The sequence below is a fragment of the Cucumis sativus genome, unplaced genomic scaffold (assembly GCF_000004075.3).
Source record: "Cucumis sativus cultivar 9930 unplaced genomic scaffold, Cucumber_9930_V3 scaffold70, whole genome shotgun sequence".
NCBI lineage: Eukaryota > Viridiplantae > Streptophyta > Magnoliopsida > Cucurbitales > Cucurbitaceae > Cucumis > Cucumis sativus.
This window is the reverse complement of record NW_022279562.1, coordinates 75,428-88,808: the sequence shown is the minus strand read 5'-3', so window position 1 is coordinate 88,808 and position 13,381 is coordinate 75,428.

The window sequence follows — 13,381 nt, the reverse complement described above, 5'->3', positions numbered from 1 at the left end:
TTTTTCTTCCTCCCATTTCTTCTACTTCCAACTTCATTTTTATTTTATGGATTGATCATTCAATTTCAGCAAACCCACTGGTTATGGTCAAAAGCATATTTAAGTTGAAGATATAATATTACATTTACCTCGTAAGTTTTTGGATGAATTGGTGATTTAACATGGTCTAGAGTGGATAGTTTAGGAGGCTGTTAGGCCACCATTGTTGCAGGGTCCCCTTCTAAAGCGATCTGAAACAGTAAACTAACGCATTGCAACTCTTTCTGTCTTTCCTTTTGTTTTGAATTGATGGTTACTGCTTAATTGCGCTGCCTTTAGGTCTTCCATTTAAATCGTTCTGACTGTTTTAGTGATATTTGAAGACTTAATTAAATCACCTAGAAGTACTTATTAAGATTAGGACGTCGGGATTTGTGATTTCAAGGAGATTAGAAATGTGAGAAATGCCCATGTTCGTGATCTAACTGTCGGCATATTTGTGTTTATGAATATGGCCGTCGATGTGATAGTATTCTCAGACTGTTTTGTAGTGCGCATATGCAGAATTGTGGTCACATTTGGTCAGCCTTCTATTTTCTGCGTTTCTGTTCTTAGACAGCATTTTTTATGGCAATGAGCCTTCATTGTAGCAAATCTGATTTTCTCTATTACAATGTTTGCAGTTGAGGAATTGGAATGAGCGATGGGTAGTTTTGGACCCAACAACAGGGAAAATGGAGTAACCATACGTCCCATTTACACTGTTTTTGGTCCTTCCTTGCTTGGTTCAATGTAGTAATATGTTGGTGGAAACAGCTCATTTCTAATGCTGCTGCCGATGGTGATGGGGTCAATGGACCTCTGCCAAGAGTGTTCATATCACAAATTGTTGTGGATTAGTTGAGTAAATAAACTCAGGTGCGTTTCACCGAATTCTCGATATGCAGAAATCTGAATATATTTTTTCCTTCTGAAATTTGGCTACAAGCTGTATCTTGGTGCTGCAGTAAGTGTATTGTTAGCGATGTAGTAGGCATAAGGTGGGAATAGGATGCATTTTGTGTTTTATCCATTTAAGTTTTTGGTTTATGCAACAAAACCTTAGCTTGAATTACAACTTCATATCATTTTTCCTACTGCATTCAGTACATAATCAGAAGATACACTGAATGTTCTTGCATTGGGAAGAAGCATGCTGCTTTGGCTGGTTCTCTGGGTTCCTTCACATGGGAAAAGCCTTTGCATTCAGAGTTTGAGCAATTAGCAAGGCTTTTAATCTCCCATGACTCTGAAACTTATGTTATTTAGGTCACCATATTATCGTGGAGAATGAACCAAATTTCATTTCTGAATTGTGATTTCACCAAGAATTTGAAAACAAAAATGCATATTGTTTTCTTTCTGATTCTTTTTTATTGCGTATTATTTTTTATTGGTCATTTACCTCCCACAGATGACATGAATAGCGCCAAACAACTACAAAGAGAACTGCCACACTCCTATAATTGCTGCTAACCTACCTAACTAAGAATATACGACAATCTCGAAAATGTGCCAATGAGAGACATCATCAGATCCAGAGATCAAGTTTGCCAAGAACTACTCATAGTAGAATTTGCAAATATGTGGTGCAAACTGAGCCAAGAATAGACAACTCCAACCTTTTTGGAATAGACGTGGTTATCAACCTTTTGACTCTCTTCTTCTTTTCTTTCCTGACTTGGATTCACTGCCCTGATCATTGGATGAATTTAGTGACTTTCCCTTTGGGTTCTCCATTGTTTTCCCAGAAGTTGATGAATGCTTCACATCTCCACTTTCTTTTTCTTTTGCTTTTGAAGATGTGAACTTAACCTTGGTGGAGAGATTGGTATTATTAGACTTATCGCCTGTTTTGGTAGACTTGCCTTTTGAAACAGGAGTTTTTGGGGTTTCTTGTTTGGACTTCCCCGTCTTCGATACATCTTGCTTGTTGGACTTTGCAACAGCGGCAGGTGTGGATGTCTCATCGTCCTTAGATTTGCTAGTCTTGTTGGATTCGGCATCATCATTCTTCGACTTGCCAGCGATTTTTGGACCTGTGCTACCAAGTTTACTTCCAATTTCAAGAGTGCCTTGATCCTTTGATTTACTTCCAATTTTTGGAGGCTGGTTTCAGCACAGGTGTGGTTTCCTTTTTATCATCATCACCTGACAATCTTTTCACGTTTTTTCCAGAAATAGATTTAGCTGATCCCTTCTTTCTCTTGACCTCTGATTGTTTTAAAGAACTCCCCCCACTCTTGCTGGTTCCATCACCCTTCCTAACAGACTGCTTCAATGTCTTAGTTTCAAAATCACTTGTAGTGTCATTAGTTTACATTTACATTTACGTTGAAGATATAATATTACATTTACGTCATTAGTTTTTGGATGAATTGGTGATTTAACATGCTCTAGAGTGGATAGTTTAGGAGGTCTGTTAGACCACCATTGTTATTTTACTTATAATAGAAGAAAGGAAAGTAAGGCACGTTAGTAATCAACACAGTTACTTATTCAAAAGGATGACAGTTATCTAAAACAGGAAGTTAAATGGATGAGAGGGAGATGGGAAAGGGCAGGCAGTTTTTAGTAAAAGGAAGGGCCTGCCAGAATTGTTCTGGTTTTAATTGTAGTATTTTGAATTGTGTTTATTTCTGTTTTGGATTAGGAGGGTTTCTTTGCTTGTTGTTTGTAATTTCTCTGTAATTTTCTTTCTATTGCAACTTTAAGTCTCAAATATCAATATAATAGAAACAGTACATAAGTGTTCTATCAAGGTTGTATGTTCAGAAGTGAGTAGATAGTTGAGGAAGTCCTATGTTCAAAAGTGAGTAGTTTAGGAGGGTCCTATGTTCAAAAGTTTGCTGGTGTGTATCTTTGTTGGCTCAACATGTTTTGAATACATTTTAGGTTAGATTGAGTTTGTTGCACTTGGTTGTCATTTTTGGTCTTGAAATGCTTTTTTCAACCTTTTTGGTAGATTATGAGTTACGAACCTACATTTAGGATTTGCTAGGTCGTTTTGAAAACTCAAGTAATACCTAGACACGTTTTGAGCACGTTTTAGGTTGGTTTGAACTAAGTTTGTTACACTTACACACTTGGTAGCCATTTTGGGTCTTGTAGTGCTTTTTTCACACTATTGGAACTTTTTTCGTAGGTTATGAGTTACGAACCTACACGTAAGCTGTTTTAGGTCGTTTTGAAAGTTCAAGTGATACTTAGACACATTTTGTTCAAGTGATACTGTTTTAGGTCGTTTTCAAGTGAACTTTTTTCTTCTTGTATTGACTGTTTTACTATTTCTTCATGGTTTGTATTCATGGTATTTATTTTCGTAATGAATCTTTCATGTTCTGGTAAACATTGCAGAAACACATAATTTCAGCAATCTGTCAAAGAGTTGAAGGAGAAAACAGAAGTACTTAAAGGTCACATGAAGACCTAAAAGTTAGGTAATTTTTTGAAAACTTTTTTCTTCGTCTTGCTTAGTTTTAGTGGTATTTGTTAACAGGCTGAGACATACTCTTGTATGCCAAGGCTGGGTGGCCAATTCAATGGATGGCCTGAGACGGTGAAATGACGAGTGTAGAACAAAGTAGACAATCGAGCAGATTTACAAGTAGGAGGATGGTGTTTGGTCTTACTCTAAAGCTACTGCTAGAAAGGTGATTCTCCCTTTATTTACACATGTTATCTATATTTAATTACTGTTTTTATGTGATGGTGAATAAATATTTAAGTCGTTTCAAGTTTTTACATCATGCTTGAGTTAATACATTTCCCAACTCGCACTAATTTTAAAGTTGAGACTAAGTTTGTTGCACTTACACACTTGGTTGCCATTTTGGATTTTGGAGTGCTTTTTCTACATTTTTTGAACTTTTTGGTAGGTTATGAGTTATGAAGTAACACTAAAGCATTATTAGGTCGTTTTTAAGGTTCGAGTGATACTTAAACATTTGTTGAACACCTTTTAGGTTGTTACAAACTAAGTTAGTTTTACATACAGCCATGGTTGCCATTTTGAGTCTTGAAAGATTTTTTTTCACACTTTTTGAAATTTTTGGTAAGTTATGAGTTATAAACTTACACTTAAGCGTTGTTAGGGTGTTTGAAAACTTATACGTGTTTCCAATACTTGTTAGGTTTGTATAGAACTAAGTTCGTTGCACTTACACACTTGACATTTTGGGTTTTGGAGTGTCTTTTTAAAAAATTTTGAACTTTTTGCTAGGTTATGACTTATGAACTTGTATTGAATATTTGTTAGGTCGTTTTGAAAGTTCAAGTGAAACTTAGACACGTTTTGAACTCGTTTTAGGTTGGTTTGAAACTAAGTTTTACATTGAAGTACTTTTTTCATACTTTTTGAAATTTTGGTAGGTTGTGAGTTACAAACTTACACTTAAGCATTGCTTGGTCGTTTTGAAAATTCAAGTGATACTTACACATGTTTTGAATACATTTTAGGTTAGATTGAGTTTGTTGCACTTGGTTGTCATTTTTGGTCTTGAAATGCTTTTTTCAACCTTTTTGGTAGATTATGAGTTACGAACTTACACTTAGGATTTGCTAGGTCGTTTTGAAAACTCAAGTAATACCTAGACACGTTTTGAGCACGTTTTAGGTTGGTTTGAATTAAGTTTGTTGCACTTACACACTTGGTTGCCATTTTGGGTCTTGTAGTGCTTTTTTCACAATGTTTGAACTTTTTTCGTAGGTTATGAGTTACGAACCTACACGTAAGCTGTTTTAGGTCGTTTTGAAAGTTCAAGTGAAACTTAGACACGTTTTGAGCATGTTTTAGGTCGTTTTGAGTAAATGGTATGTATGTTGTGATTGTTTGATTGCATGTATGATACCTTATTGAGATGTGAATGCTTGATTGAGAAGCTGATAGAACACCAAGTAATGGTTCTTATTTGTTCATTAAGCAACCAAACTATTACAGAATACAATACTCAAACCAGTCTTGAAAACACAGAACAAATAAGTACTATTACAGACAATAACCAAGTACAAAATAAAACATTCAAACATCAAAAGTAGTTTACGATAATGGAAAACACTTTCTAAGATTAAAGTAACTGAACAACTTCTGTAATTCTGCTCTCCAGAAAATACAGCCCCTCCACTTCCAGAAACTGATTAACCAACCCCCATCTTTCCTTCCATCTCTCCCTTTTAACCTCCCCCTGTAACTAACTGTTGTCCCCACTAAGGTGGTTTCCACTTCCTCCAATTCCATCACCTGTGCACGTGCAATTCCACTTGTCTTTCTTCTGCTATATTGTATTGCAATTGGTGGTCTATCATTACTCTCCCTCTCCAAAGACACCTTGTTCTCAAGGTGGGAAATGAGGAAGCTTTTGTGTAAAATCATCACAATTCTCCCATGTAGCCTCATGAGGTGGTATTCCTTTCCAACTAACAAGCACTTCCCACTTCTTTGTTGCTAGATTTTTAGGATAGCCAAAATTGTCTGCTGGTAGTAACTCTTGAAATGTAGGAACATCATCAATTCCATATAGTTCGGTAAATGTCATTCCTCCCTCCATAGCTCGACATTTTGTCAAGAAACCGTAATCAGATGGTGTCCATGTCTCCATCATGTGTTACAGACTCACTCTAGTCTTTGTCAAACTCGGGTCACCCCTTATAACAACATTCTTTTCATTTTGTATGAAAGTTAAAGTGAGTTTCCGCCAATCCACTTCAGTTACCCCAACGTGTGCAGCCATTGCATTCCAAGGATGACATCATGATAGAACACTGATGTAGTGTTTCTATTATATTGACAATTCAAACACAACTTACAACATAAGCAAACCGTGAACCTTAGAAAATGAGTCACGTTACATATAATTCACAAACATCAAACAAAGAAAACCTCCTAATCCAAAATTCCGAACAACAAAATACTAATAAGCAAACCAGAATATAGAACACCAATCTTCTGCTTCCCCTGTCTTTCAAGGAGTATTGCAGACCTTTTCCTTCACTCCGAAAACTCACTTTAACAAAGAGGCAGCCACATTTTCAGGTACAGAAAATAAAGTAGGTAGTATGTAGGAAGGCTAACCAGAACTGAGTTGCATAAGGTTTGTCTTCCGCCTCTAGAGATGTTATATCTTTTCCACCTTTCAAGTTTCTTGTGAATTCGATCAATGACTGGTTGCCAAAAAGACTTTTGTCGAGGGTAGCCTCCCAAAGGGAGACCTAAATATATAATCGGAAGCTGGAATAAAAAGAGAAGAGTATCATCGACAAATTGAAGCAAAGGGAGGTGGATCAAGTCTTTGCCAACAAGGAAACCTTCAAACTGGCTGTTAATATGAAGCTTGTTTATGATTTCTCCTAAAACCTCACTTACTAGGAGGAATAAAAAGGGGGAGAGGGGGTCCCCTTGGCAGATACCTCTAGATGCTGTTATCCGGCCTCTAGGCTTACCATTGATGAAGACTGAATACTTTGGAATTTTTAGGCAGCCCATTATCCATGATATCCATTTTGAACTAAACTTTTTCAAAGATAAATTTTTTTCTAAAAAGTTCCAATTCACCCTATCGAAGGCTTTTTCCAAGTCAAGTTTTAAAATCCATCCTTTTTTCTGTTTTGCCCTATAATCTTCCACGGCCTCGTTAGCAATTAATATTGGGTCAAGAATTTGCCTACCTTCAATAAAGGCGCTTTGAGTGGGGCTTATAATTGCATTCATAACTTGTTTTAGACGTTCAGATAAAACCTTTGCAACGACCTTGTATGCTAACGTAGTAAGGCTGATTGGACGGAAATCCTTGACTAGAGTCACATTCTCTTTTTTCTGCACTAAATAAATAAAATTTTCTTGGAATGCAAATATTGGGTGATTAAGAACTTGTTTTAGACATTCATTAGTCACAATCCTTGACTAGAGTCACATTCTCTTGTTTTAGACATTCATTAGTGATTTGAAGATATCCTTGAAAATAGACCATTGGGTGATTAAGAACTTCACTGTGAAGCCATCCGGGCCCGGAGCTTTATTGTTGCCAAGTGCCTTTAATGCCTTAAAGATCTCCTCCACTGAAAATTGGGTAACAAGAGCCTCATTCTGAATTGAAGAAACACAAGACCAATTACTGTTAATAGGGAGAATCTGTCCCCCGGAATTCTGGTATAAAGTGACTCAAAAAATTCCAGCACAAGCCTTTCAATGTCGCGGAATGAAGTCGAGACAACCCCATCATCATTTTTTAATTCAGTTATGAGGTTCCTTCTTTTTTTCGCATTTAGAAAGCGGTGGAAGAAGCCCGTATTCTCATCACCCAAAGAAAGCCAATTGAGTTTACTCTTCTGAATAAAATTACGCTCTTCATTTTGATAAATACTAAGTAATTCCGCTTGCAAAGCAGCTCTAGAATTCAACTCTTCTTGATTTAATCCAATCAACTCAGCCGCAGAATCATATTTTTCTAATTTTGACATCAAGGATTTCTCTGTTTTTTTTCTTTTACCTTAGCTTGCGCACCAATATTCCAAGCTTTTACTGCCAATTTAACTGATCTCAACTGCTCATGAAGAATGAAACCAGCCCATCCCTGGAAGTTAGAGTTGCTCACTGTTTCAACAATAATCTGATTAGAATCACTGGACACCAACCAGCTGTTACAAAACCGAAAAGGAGAGGGACCCCAAAGAAAAGAACCAGCCTCCAAGAATAAAGGAAAGTGATCCGAGAAGATGCGTGCTTTTCGAGAAACCCGAGAATTTTCAAAACAAACATCCCACATCTGATTTATGAAGAATCTGTCTAATAATGATCTTCAAGGAGAACTACCGTCTCTAGACCAAGTGAACCTTCCATTTTACAATGGAATTTCCATGAGAGAAACCATGTCAATAAACTTATTGAATAATGACATTCCTCTAGTACTTCTGCCAAAAGTAAATCTTTCCCGGGCCCAACGAGTGATATTAAAATCCCCACCTATGCACCAGGCCACGGCCGAACAATCAGCTAAGGAAGACAATTCGGGCCAAACCAATTTCCTTTCTCTGAAACCACAAGGGCCATAGACATTTGTGATCCAACAAACCTTTTTGCACAAACTGAGGCATTTGATTGACAAAGAGAAGCGTCTTTTAATGACCTCTGTTACAGATATTTTACTGTTGTCCCACATGGTAAGAATTCCCCCAGAAGATCCAACAGAAGCCACATAATCCCAGCCAATATCCTGTTAGACCACCCATCATACACCAATATAGTAGGAGAAGGAATAGGAAAGAGAAGAAGGAGGGGAAGTTGGTTATGTAACCAACTGCAGGTGGGGACCACAGGTGAGTGGAGCGTCGTCGCACGATTCGCTGAGAGGGGACCACGATGAGGGAAGTGAGGGAGCGAATATAAATAAAGAAGAGAAGGAAAGGAAGAGCAGGTTTTTCATTGTCAAGAGTCCTACTGTTTTATTCTTGAAAGATAGGATAACAGGAGAGGGAGCCGTCGAGTGAGAGCATTCTGTACTACTTATTTTCTGCCATTTTCATCTTAATACTATCGCATATATTTCATCCTTCTATATTAAGAGTTGGAACAGTTAAGATCCATCAATTTGGTATCAGAGCACCCATCGATCCAAAAAGAAAGGGAAACCATGGTTCAAACCAGAAGCGAAGAGAGAAGAGACACGCACGAACAAGAACTCAACAAAATCCCGGCGATGGAAGAGAAACTTACCGTAATGTCACAGAACATGGAAAACTTGCAGGCTCAAGTGGAGAAAACTCACCAGATGGTGATGATCTTCATGGAAACAATGGCCAAGGAACGGGTATTAGCAAGCGGAAAGGGTATCGACTCGTTAGTACAAGAAACATGGACGGGAAAAACGGTGGAGGGAGAAAGTTCGGCAAATAGAGAAACAAAAAAAGGGACGGCAGAAAAGAAGGAAGACGGCGAAGAGGATGGCAATGATCAAAACAAATTCAAAAAAGTAGAAATACCGGTATTCGATGGAGATGACCCCGACTCGTGGCTGTTCCGCGCAGAGAGGTACTTTCAAATACACAAACTAACGGATTCTGAAAAACTGACGGTCGCCACTATCAGCTTTGAAGGACCCGCACTCAACTGGTATCGATCACAGGAGGAGAGAGACAAGTTCACCTGCTGGTTAAACTTAAAGGAGCGATTATTGATCCGATTCCGATCATCCCGCGAAGGTTCTTTGTATGGCCGGTTCTTGCGTATCCAGCAGAAGTCAAGCGTAGAGGAGTATAGGAATCTCTTCGATAAATGGGTGGCCCCATTATCGGATATCCCGGAAAAGATCGTGGAAGAAACATTCATGGGAGGGTTGTTACCGTGGATTAAGGTAGAAACGGAATTCTGCAATCCCGTGGGATTAGCCGAGATGATGAGATACGCACAAATGGTAGAACAACGGGAGATCCTGAGGAGGGAAGCAAACTTACCAGGATATTCTGGAACGAAATTCTCGAGTAGCAGCTATCCTACAACCAAAACATACGTTGGGGTAAAGGAACAAGGGAATAAAGAGAACGCAGTCTTCCCAATCAGAACGATTACCCTGAGAGCTTCGCCGGCGAAGGAGGTTAGGAAAGAAGGACCCTCTAGACGACTATCGGACGCGGAATTCCAGGCCAAGAGAGAGAAGGGACTCTGTTTTAAGTGTGATGAGAAGTATTACTCCGGGCACAAGTGCAAGGCAAGGGAGATTCGCGAGTTACGAATGTTTGTGGTCAGGGCTGACGATGTAGAAGAAGAAATCATTGAGGAAGATGAATACGATTTAGAAGACTTGAAGGCCATGGAGTTGCAGCACGACCCGGGAGAAGTAGTCGAGTTATGTATTAACTCAGTAGTGGGATTGACAAATCCGGGAACCATGAAGATAAGAGGCACAATCCAAAGCAAGGAAGTTGTCGTGCTGGTCGACTGTGGAGCAACCCACAACTTCATCTCTGATCGGCTAGTCAAGACATTGAAGATAACCACAAAAGACACTGCCAACTATGGAGTAATACTGGGGTCCGGAACAGCCATCAAAGGCAAGGGAGTGTTTGAAAAAGTGGAGTTGAATCTCAGTGGGTGGACAGTAGTAGAAAATTTCCTACCACTTGAACTCGGAGGAGTAGATTTGATCTTGGGAATGCAATGGTTACACTCCTTGGGAGTGACAGAAATGGATTGGAGGAACCTAACCATGTCTTTTTTTCATAACAGTAAAAAGGTGGTGCTAAAAGGAGATCCGAGTTTAACAAAAACTCAAGTGAGTCTAAAGAACCTCACTAAATCATGGGTGGAAACGGACACGGGGTATCTGATTGAGTGCAGAACATTGGAGGCATGCCAAACTGAGATAAAAACTGAAGAGAACGAAAGTGAACCTGAGGGCATCAAGGCGGTTCTAACGCAGTATAAGGATGTCTTCGAGGAGCCTAAGGGACTGCCTCCCAGCAGGGATATTGAACACCATATACACATAAGGGGAGGAGCAGACCTGGTGAATGTCCGACCTTATCGGTACGCATTCCAACAGAAGGAAGAACTGGAAAAACTGGTGGATGAAATGATGGCGTCAGGAATTATACGGCCGAGCACAAGTCCCTACTCTAGTCCTGTGCTCTTGGTCAAGAAAAAAGATGGGAGCTGGCGATTCTGCGTGGATTATCGAGCGCTCAATAACATAACCATCCCAGATAAGTTTCCTATCCCCGTTGTTGAAGAACTGTTTGATGAATTGAATGGTGCCAGCCTATTTTCCAGAATAGACCTGAAAGCCGGTTATCACCAACTGAGGATGTGTAGTCGAGACATAGAGAAAACTGCCTTTAGAACTCACGAGGGTCATTACGAGTTCTTAGTGATGCCATTTGGGCTCACAAACGCACCCGCAACCTTCCAATCACTGATGAATTCTATTTTTAGGGTCTATCTGAGGAAATTTGTCTTAGTTTTCTTTGACGACATACTAGTTTATAGCAGGAATTTAGAGGAACACTGTCACCACATGGAACTAGTGCTGGAAGTATTAAGGGAGCATAATTTGTTTGCCAACCGAAAGAAATGCTGCTTTGCGGGTTCAAAGGTAGAATATTTGGGACATGTATTATCGGGAAGAGGAGTAGAAGTGGACCCTGAAAAAATTAAAGCCGTCAAGCAATGGCCAGTACCAACAAACGTTCGTGAGATCAGAGGATTCTTAGGGCTGACTGGATATTATCGTCGTTTTGTACAGCATTATGGATCCATAGCGGCACCCCTGACGCAGCTGCTCAAGCTCGGCGCATTTAAATGGAGTGAAGAAGCACATGAGGCGTTTGAAAAGCTTAAACAAGCAATGATGACTCTACCCATATTAGCTCTCCCCGATTTTAATACACCCTTCGAAGTAGAGACAGATGCATCCGGCTATGGAATTGGGGCGGTACTAATGCAGAATAAAAGACCTATAGCGTTTTATAGCCACACACTAGCAGCGCGCGACCGAGCCAAACCAGTATATGAGAGGGAATTAATGGCAGTGGTAATGGCAGTTCAACGCTGGCGACCCTATCTACTTGGGAGGACATTCATAGTTAAAACAGATCAAAGATCACTAAAATTCCTACTGGAACAGAGAGTTATCCAACCACAACATCAGAAGTGGATTGCAAAACTGCTGGGGTACTCGTTCGAGGTAATGTACAAACCAGGATTGGAAAACAAGGCAGCAGATGGCCTCTCGCGAATACCTCCAACTGTCCATCTTAACCAACTAACCGCTCACACTTTGGTAGATATCAAGGTAATCAGAGAGGAAGTTGACAAAGATGAATATCTGAAGAATATCATCGACAGAATTCAGAAGGAGGAAGAGGTAAAGAACTACACGCTGCAACACGGCCTATTGAGATACAAGGGGAGGTTAGTAATTGCAAAGAATTCCTCATTGAGACCAGCCATTCTGCATACCTATCATGATTCAGTCATCGGGGGTCATTCAGGATTCTTAAGGACCTATAAACGACTAACAGGAGAGCTGTTTTGGGTAGGAATGAAGGCAGAAGTGCGCAAATATTGCGAGGAATGCATGACGTGCCAGCGGAATAAAACCTTAGCTCTATCTCCAGCAGGATTATTGACTCCCCTCGAGGTCCCAAAGAGAGTATGGGAGGATATAACCATGGATTTTATCGAAGGATTGCCTAAATCAATGGGGTTTGATGTCATATTCGTAGTGGTGGATCGCTTCAGCAAATATGCGCATTTCCTCAGTCTTAAACATCCCTTTGACGCCAAAATGGTAGCTGAAGTATTCGTTAAAGAAGTAGTAAGATTACACGGATTTCCGCAGTCAATCGTATCTGATAGGGACAAGATCTTTCTGAGTCACTTTTGGAAAGAACTCTTTCGTCTAGCTGGTACCAAGTTAAACCGAAGCACGGCCTACCACCCCCAGACAGACGGACAGACCGAGGTGGTCAACAGGTCGGTTGAAATCTACCTAAGATGCTTCTGCGGGGAAAAACCAAAGGATTGGATGAAATGGTTACACTGGGCTGAATATTGGTATAACACCACATTCCAAAGATCGTTGGGCGTGTCACCATTCCAAGCGGTGTACGGGAGAACCCCACCAGCCCTACTGTATTATGGAGAACGGGAAACTTCCAACTCATCCTTGGATGAGCAACTGAAGGAAAGAGATGTAGCATTGGGGGCTTTGAAGGAACACCTACGCATTGCTCAGGACAAAATGAAACGCTACGCCGACATAAAAAGAAGACATGTCGAATTCAAAGAAGGAGATCAAGTGTTCCTAAAAATTAGGCCATACAGACAGGTATCCTTGCGGAGAAAGAGGAATGAAAAGCTATCACCAAAGTATTTCGGGCCTTATAAGATAGTGAAGCGAATCGGTCAGGTGGCATATCAGCTGGAACTACCAGCGGCCGCAACAATCCACCCCGTGTTCCATGTGTCACAATTAAAAAAGGCTGTTGGGGAGAGTGCGAATAGCGAAGAACTGTTGCCATTTTTGACTGCAAATCACGAGTGGAAAGCCGTACCACAGGAAACTAACGGATATAGACAAAACGAAACAGGCAGGTGGGAGGTTTTAATAAGCTGGAAGGGTCTGCCGCATCACGAAGCCACATGGGAAAGCTATGACAACTTTCAGCAATCCTTCCCCGATTTCCACCTTGAGGACAAGGTGAAACTGGACCGGGAATGCAATGTTAGACCACCCATCATACACCAATATAGTAGGAGAAGGAATAGGAAAGAGAAGAAGGAGGGGAAGTTGGTTATGTAACCAACTGCAGGTGGGGACCACAGGTGAGTGGAGCGTCGTCGCACGATTCGCTGAGAGGGGACCACGATGAG